We start from the raw sequence: 7,646 nt of genomic DNA on the forward strand, positions 1-7,646 counted from the left end.
AAACAACTACCAAAAATAGAAGCTGAAATGAAACAAAATAAAATAAAATTGGAAAGCCCTACTTAACACCAAAAGGGGCAGAAACTGAAATCAAGTTGATAAAATAAATACCTGCCGAAACTATTGAAAGTGATGGCAAAGCAAAGTCTCCTTGAGCCAAATCCAACAAGACTAATCTCATGAAAAATTTACGCACATAGCTTTCAAAATGAACAAAATTCTAATCCTTCAGGAAGATAATTTCACAAAAGCTATCCAATTTCCAAATTACAAAATTGAAAAGTGTGAATACAAATCCCTTTTTCAATACTTATTCACCTTTCGAGTGAATAGTCGATTAGGGAAAATAGCCAATTAGACTAGCTAGACTTCAAATTGACCCAAATAAAAATAGGTTATTCCTCATAATGAGAATTCACCTAAGGCAGAGCCACCAAAAATTAAATTCAATAAGATTTAAAACTTGAAAATCTAAATTCACAGAAAATCACTTAAAAAATTTCATGACAATGCGAACCTCTAAATGTACAGACACACTTATTGGTCTAATCACATAATGAAGATGATTTTGAAATTAATAATCACCAAAAGTTTTAATTTAAACAATTAAATAAGGAAACATCGACCATACAAGGACGACATTGCTAAAATATGAATAGCTGAATCACTAACTCCATGTGCCATTGCCAGGGATATAAATCCTACACACTAAAACACATGATGATGTGAAATTTCATATAATATCATAGCTCAAGCAATAAATGCATTAAATACCTAATTAATCCATTTACATCACTCACGTTAACATAAAGCATAAAGAGACAAGAATGAAGTAAATCACCATAGCATAATATCCATCACATAAAATAATCAGAAAATATGTCCAAATACCAAATAATCAAATATCATCATAGATCTACTGACATCTCAAAATGGCATCAACATGAAAATATGATATACTGAACAACATAGTAGTATAGCATCTATGGTACTGAATTAATCTATAAAATTTGACCCTTAGGTCATCTCAAAGTACATATAATAAGAGTATCAAGTATCTCTTGAATCAAAATAGACAAGGTATAGATTGCAGACATGAGAGGCACGACACCTTACCCCAAGTAGGGGATGAGCTTTTCGTGACGTAGTGGGAAAAGGCTTCTTGATTATTTCTTACTACAAACTGTAAACTGATTTATCCATCAACAATAAATAAATAGATTAACTCCAAGTGCCCATAAAGAAGAACAAAATGTACTAATAGTTAGATGAGTTATCATTAATTGACAACTCTCCTCTAAATTCAGAGATACAACTCCCTCTTAAGATTTGCAATGAATAAAGAACTTGATGTCTTTAACTAGAAGACATTAAGGTGTATTGATATCCATTCATAAATATGGAATGAATTTGATTGCTAAATTCACCAATTTAAATAGAGAGAAAGAAAAACAACTGCAAGACTACCTATTCATTCCTTCACATTATAGAGGAAATAAGAGAAGTTAAACATCTTATTCTAAAAAACATGAGTATGTGAAGCACATGATTACATACAATAGGTGCTTGATATAACAATGTAGGAAGATATTCACAAGCACAAGAAAGACAACCACTTGATTAATCCTAGTTAGGAAAAAATAAAATATAGACCACATGATTTGTGACATAAACCCATCCTTATTTCTAAGTATAACAAAATGGCCACAAGATCCTTCTATGTCCTGCCATTACAATCAAATTTGTAGAAAACATAAAATAAATCCTCCCCCTCTTTTCCAGTGTTACAATCAACATACATATTGTTGGAATTACAAGTGGGAAAGGAGTAAACTTTTGAGAAGGGGGGTGGATCAAGAGTTTAAACTTAGACCCATAAAACTCTTGTCATTCATACATGACATGCATTAACATACTAAAATAACATGTAAAGTAAATGCATGTAAAACATATAAGTAATGAAACACACATAACACCAGATATGGTTATCTAGAAACCCTCCAAATGAGAAGGTAAAATTGGGGTGGGGATGACACCCACAAATCTATACTACTGCAATTGTAAAGTGTATCCAATTAAGGTTACAATGGTTTGACCATGAATCATGATCTACCCTGTGAAAGGCCTACACTATTAAAGGCTTACAAAGACTGTTAAGTCCCACCTTGTTAAAGGATTTCAACACCCTGTTAGAAGTGTGCCTAGTTAAAGGACTTTTGGTCACTCACATGGAATGCCACCCTATTAAAGGATTTGGAAAAGCCTGTTAGGACTACTCCACCTAGGAGATTTAACTAAAATCACCTACTAGAATGTCTCAGCATAGATCTTGTAACTGACACTTTCTTGTCTGATAACATATTAACTCTACACAATGTCCTTCTTGATCCTTCACGATCAGATGTAATAATGCTATGTCCTTCTCTATCCTTTGTTCTCCTCTAACTAATTCTACAATTCACTCTTACTACTGAGTCACCTTGAATGTTCTACAAACTATCTTGTTTGCTTCTCCATTTCGATCATTCACCCCTTTACTATGATCTCAAATCTCTCCTACAACTTAGGGCTTCATCTTCCATATAAATACTTTGCTAGCTTAGGGTTAGGTATGAATCTATAGTTGAGATTCATCCTTTTTTCTACTTAATCCTTCCTATTTTTTGATTGGCTACATGCAAATACATAGAGATTCTGCAAATAGATTTGTCCTTATCTCCAAAAGATCGTAATCTACCTTTAAGTCAACTTAGAAATGATTTACATAGTTTTTTGTGCCATTACAAACAAATATGTCCAATCTATGTTACTCAACATATGTGGTTACTGATGCTCAACACATATTGTAATTCTACTTCTGACTCGACACTTGAACTACTCAGCATCTACTATTCACTTGACACTTGAATCACTCCACATGGTCTATCTCCTTGGCACATGAGTGACTTGACACTCATTGTAACTCGAAATGGTCTTATATTTACATGTTGTACTTGACATGCATTACTAGTTCGACATGAACTAAGTAAATGACTTAGTGTGTTGGCACTCAATTGCCAAAACCAAAATGAGATTAAAAGATATGTTTTGCCCCCCTTGTAGCCACAAGGCTCCAAGAAAAGAATAAGCTCTCTTTGTTGTTTTGGCTACCTATTTAATGCTTGACTATTCTCATAACATTTCAATTACCAGTATAACCAATTCTTGAAAAAATTATTATTTGCTTCCATTAATCTTTTCATTTCTTCCAAATCATCTATCTTTTTAAAGTTTATTAAACCACTATTTATAAGTATTCAAAATTATAATAACATTGATATCAAAGTGTCTGAAATTGATGACTTCCCTTTCATGTCTTTTAATATAATGTTGCTTGAAACTATTATAACAAAGTATTGCAAAAACATAATTATAATAAAATGGATCTAGTGGTAGCTGGAAATCTCGAATATCTTTCTGAGTCTTAATTTCCAAATTCTCCATGAAATGAGCTTTCATATTAATTTTATTTTTCAAAAATTTATGGATAGACCGATACTCAAAGATTAATTACTTTTTAACTTGATAATATTTTTACTATATCTCTAGTGAGACTAGAAAATTTGCCTGTCAAGAACATAACCAAAATTGAGCAAAATCCAATAGGTAAATGTTAAGATATTCCCTTGCGCCAAACTATTTTTCTAGGATTCTCATGCATTTTTGGATATTTCTTCATTTTTTACTTCTAGTTGGCAGCTCTAAATAGTCATCATTATAGCATTTTTTAATTCTTACACTTCTAATATTTTTTTCCCATCATGATTGATCTCAGCCCATCTAATTTTTGTTTAAAGTCTCCAATGTGACCAAAATAATTTTAATACTCAATCTTTTGAACTTTTAAACTCTAGTCACTTTGATCTCTTAAAGCCATTAAGCTTGTAGATTTGAATATGCTAAATTTGATGAACCTTGAAAATGTACCTCTAATCTTGTGCCTTTTGAAATTTGAAACACACTTTTGAATAAGTGAACTTGAACTTTGAACTTTGAGGTTTGAGGTTCAAGTTCAATACCTCTTGCTGACATTGTCTTTTCAGAAAATACAAGCTTTACCATAACATTATTAACAAGACCAATATAAATATTAAGAAAATGAGGTAGATTCTTCCCTTGGCCTTGAGTTTTAAAATTTTAAAACTGGGATGCCAAAGGCAAGTCAACAACTAGCTCTAACCGGGGATATGGAATTTTATGCACATAAAGAATCCAGAGGCCTTTGGTGAAAGACTAGCTTCTAGCCATTGGGGAATAGAGTCAAGATCATACTAGACATTGGGAGATTCTTATTGAAAGAGTGGAGGAGAGAAGGGCAACTAACAAACCAAACTAGCACCAAAGAACTCACAAAGCCAAAAATTTAAAAGCAAGGACCAAGCCACTAATATATGCACCACAAAACTCACAAGCCTAAAATCTATTTACAAATATGTGTAGGTGAGAAGATCTCACCAAATGAAACAAAGGAAAGAAAGATTTACACAAAATCATTTACTTGTTGTGAGAAGAACATGCTTTTCTAGAATAACTAGTTGTATCCAAATAACATAACACAATATAACCTCCTTTTGGTAAAATCTCCATTACTACAAATCAAATTGGCTATGTGCATGAATCTTGCAAACCCAACATCATGCCCAAAGATCCATATCTCATTATGATTTTCTAATTTTTCTTGAAATGTTTGCATAAAATATTCCATACAGTTTTCAGCCCCCTGATGAAAAAATAATGGTCTAGAGTCTCCAAGCGAAATATTCTAGCATTCACAAGATAGTTCCCTACATAAGGATTAAATTGGGGATATAAGGACATTTTAATATTTAAAACAAAAACTACCTTTAGGCCAACTTTTGACTTTATAACTTGGATCAGGTTACAATCAGTTTGATTATTTATGAATTATTTATTTAAATCATAAGTATCAGTAAAACCAAATTGATTAGCATAAGTACTCTTTTTAGCTAGAGAATGTGGATCATAAAAATCACCTTCTAGGACAGAAGTTGCAAACCAAATCATACCTAGTTTGCTGGCCCAAAATCTAGTTGTATCTTTATTTAAATAGCAAATGATTGGACTACTTATTCTCTCATGAGGTGTAACACAAAAATATTGTTCATCTAGTTGTGAATGTTTCCCAACCACAACTTCCATGTTTAAGGCATTTCTGCAAGCTAGATTTTTGTAAACCACACCTCTATACAAATTTTTGCCATCAACATTACCATACAAGGTTATAATTGCTGCAATTTGTAGAGAATATTCTATCTTTTCCTTGATCTTGGTATATATTAGGTACCACATATACTCATGAGCTTGAGATTGAATTTTTTTAGAGCCATGTTTTAAATTTTCAACAACACCATGTGCTGATCCATGTTTGTGTGACTGGAACTTATTTTTTGGAAGAAGTTCTAATTAGATGCCATACTTTAGATTGGCCTTTTCTTCATTAAAAATAAAAAAAATTACCCTCTTGAATGTTTTTTATCATTCATTAAACCATCATCCATAACATCAACCAACTCAATTTCTTCAAATGCTAAATCTACTAGAGTTTTATTTTTGAATAAAGAGTCAGTAGCAACATCTTCACCTTGTTTATTTTTTTCATGCACAATCATGTTTCCATTACCTTCAAGAGTACATGATTCTAGCTCCTCTCCACCATGTAGCTTAACTACTACCTATTTGTCTCTATATCTAAGTTGTAGCTTTTTAAACATCATCAAGTTGTTCTTCACTATAGTTTGTATTATCTTTCATTTTATCATCTATTTTTTGGGTCAAATACTCTTTGATCTTATCCTCTTATTCCTCATTTCTTAAGCTATTCAAATTGAGAACTTCATTTCACCTACACATAGAAAAGTATAGATAACCAATAAAAAGCTCATATATAATATTCATAACTTCATAAATCTCACTTATTTCTATTTTTTATAAAAATAGAAAAAATAAAACATAAAGTGTTAAATCAACTTGCTCAAAAAAAGTCTAGCCTTTCAAATCATTTTTACAATATGCTTTCTGTAGTGCCCACCTATAGTTTGCTTTTCCATTATATTTATCAAACTATGTATATGCCTATTTCATGGATGTTTTAGTTTCAAGGGTATTGTATTTATAATTATGAAATTATTTCATAGCTTGGATTATAAGTACATCAATAAAGAATTACTTAGTTGATTATATTTCACATGTTGATTGATGATTATGATTACTAGCGCATTAATGATGTTTTAATGGTTCGTAATTAATAAATATGATTTCTTTCATAGAAATATCAAATGATGCTTTAATGATGATTACTTCATATTCGTAATGATACATTATTTTATCTGGGCATTTGATGTTTGACTTATAATTATTATAGTACTTACCCCATACTTGCATGTGTATGGTGTGTGTTTCTGTTTTATCTTTCTGTTTGTTGTATTTGATGTGGTTAAGGGAGGGAGAAGTAGTCACCTGCTGTCATGTCCCCCAATTTTTTGGTGGCAGTTCGATTTAATTAATTTAATTAATGGTTGTCCAAGGACGACTAATTAGTTATTTTAATTAAATAAATAAATATTAAAAGATAACCTTGTATTTAATAAAGTTACTTGGAGTATTTAATAAAGTCACTTGAGGGATAAGATCAAAAAGGTTCTAGAAGTCTCTGGAGAGGATGGAGGAAAAAGAATAAATAGGCACCCCGGGGCTCCATTCGAATCAGGCAGTCATTTTATCTCTCTTTGATTTTCAGATTGTGATTTAATCACAGGTGCATTGTGGAACCTAGGGTTTCGGCAATTGTCACAGTTGGCCATTGAGAACGAAAACTCTCAATAGGTGCGCAATTTTGAGGGTGTGAAATATCATCTGAATTATTGCAGATTGGAGGTGACATTCAGTCATTTCATCAGGACGAAATCTGTGGCCTAAGGCCAATTTTGAGGATCGTTGATCATTGGGAGATTAGTTAGAGTGGAATTATCACCATCTTCACAAATTATTGCAGGATATTGTTTGACATCAGATTTAAGGATTCAGTTTAAATAGAGGCTGATAGCAATTGAAAAAATGCATGAAGGAAGAGAACCGGGCTTATAAGAATATCTTTCATATTAGAGCCAAGGTGACGGGTTTCAAGCCAATTAATAGCAGCAGAGATTTGGAGATCAAAGGACAACAATCAGTCTTGGCAACCGAAGGAGCAGTTGAAGCTTTCCGATTCATGAAGCTGAGACGCTTCGGCTCGGGAGATGGACTGATGGAGTCAGATGGTTTACAAGTGCATCAGTGACTCTGTTTTCGTTAACAACACTGAGGGTTAGAGCAGATTGACACGCAATTTCATCAGGAGTCGGGTTCAGTTTTGCTTGGTCGGGCTGGCCGGGCCCTTCTTGATCCAACTGAGGATCCACTTGCAGCAGACGGTCAAGGTATAGACGGCAGTGGAGAAGTAAATAGACACGGGTTGAAATATTCGTTGGGTCCGTTCCTGACTCCAGGAAGAGGTCGCGACTCATAAAATCTCGGGTGACAGACGCGCGAATTGCGTCCATTCCGGTAGGTGGGATTGGGAATCTCCAAATCGCGAAGGGCAGGGCCGC

Source organism: Cupressus sempervirens, chromosome 3 (genome assembly GCF_028749045.1).
Source record: "Cupressus sempervirens isolate cs-2001-9-10 chromosome 3, ASM2874904v1, whole genome shotgun sequence".
Taxonomy (NCBI): domain Eukaryota; kingdom Viridiplantae; phylum Streptophyta; class Pinopsida; order Cupressales; family Cupressaceae; genus Cupressus; species Cupressus sempervirens.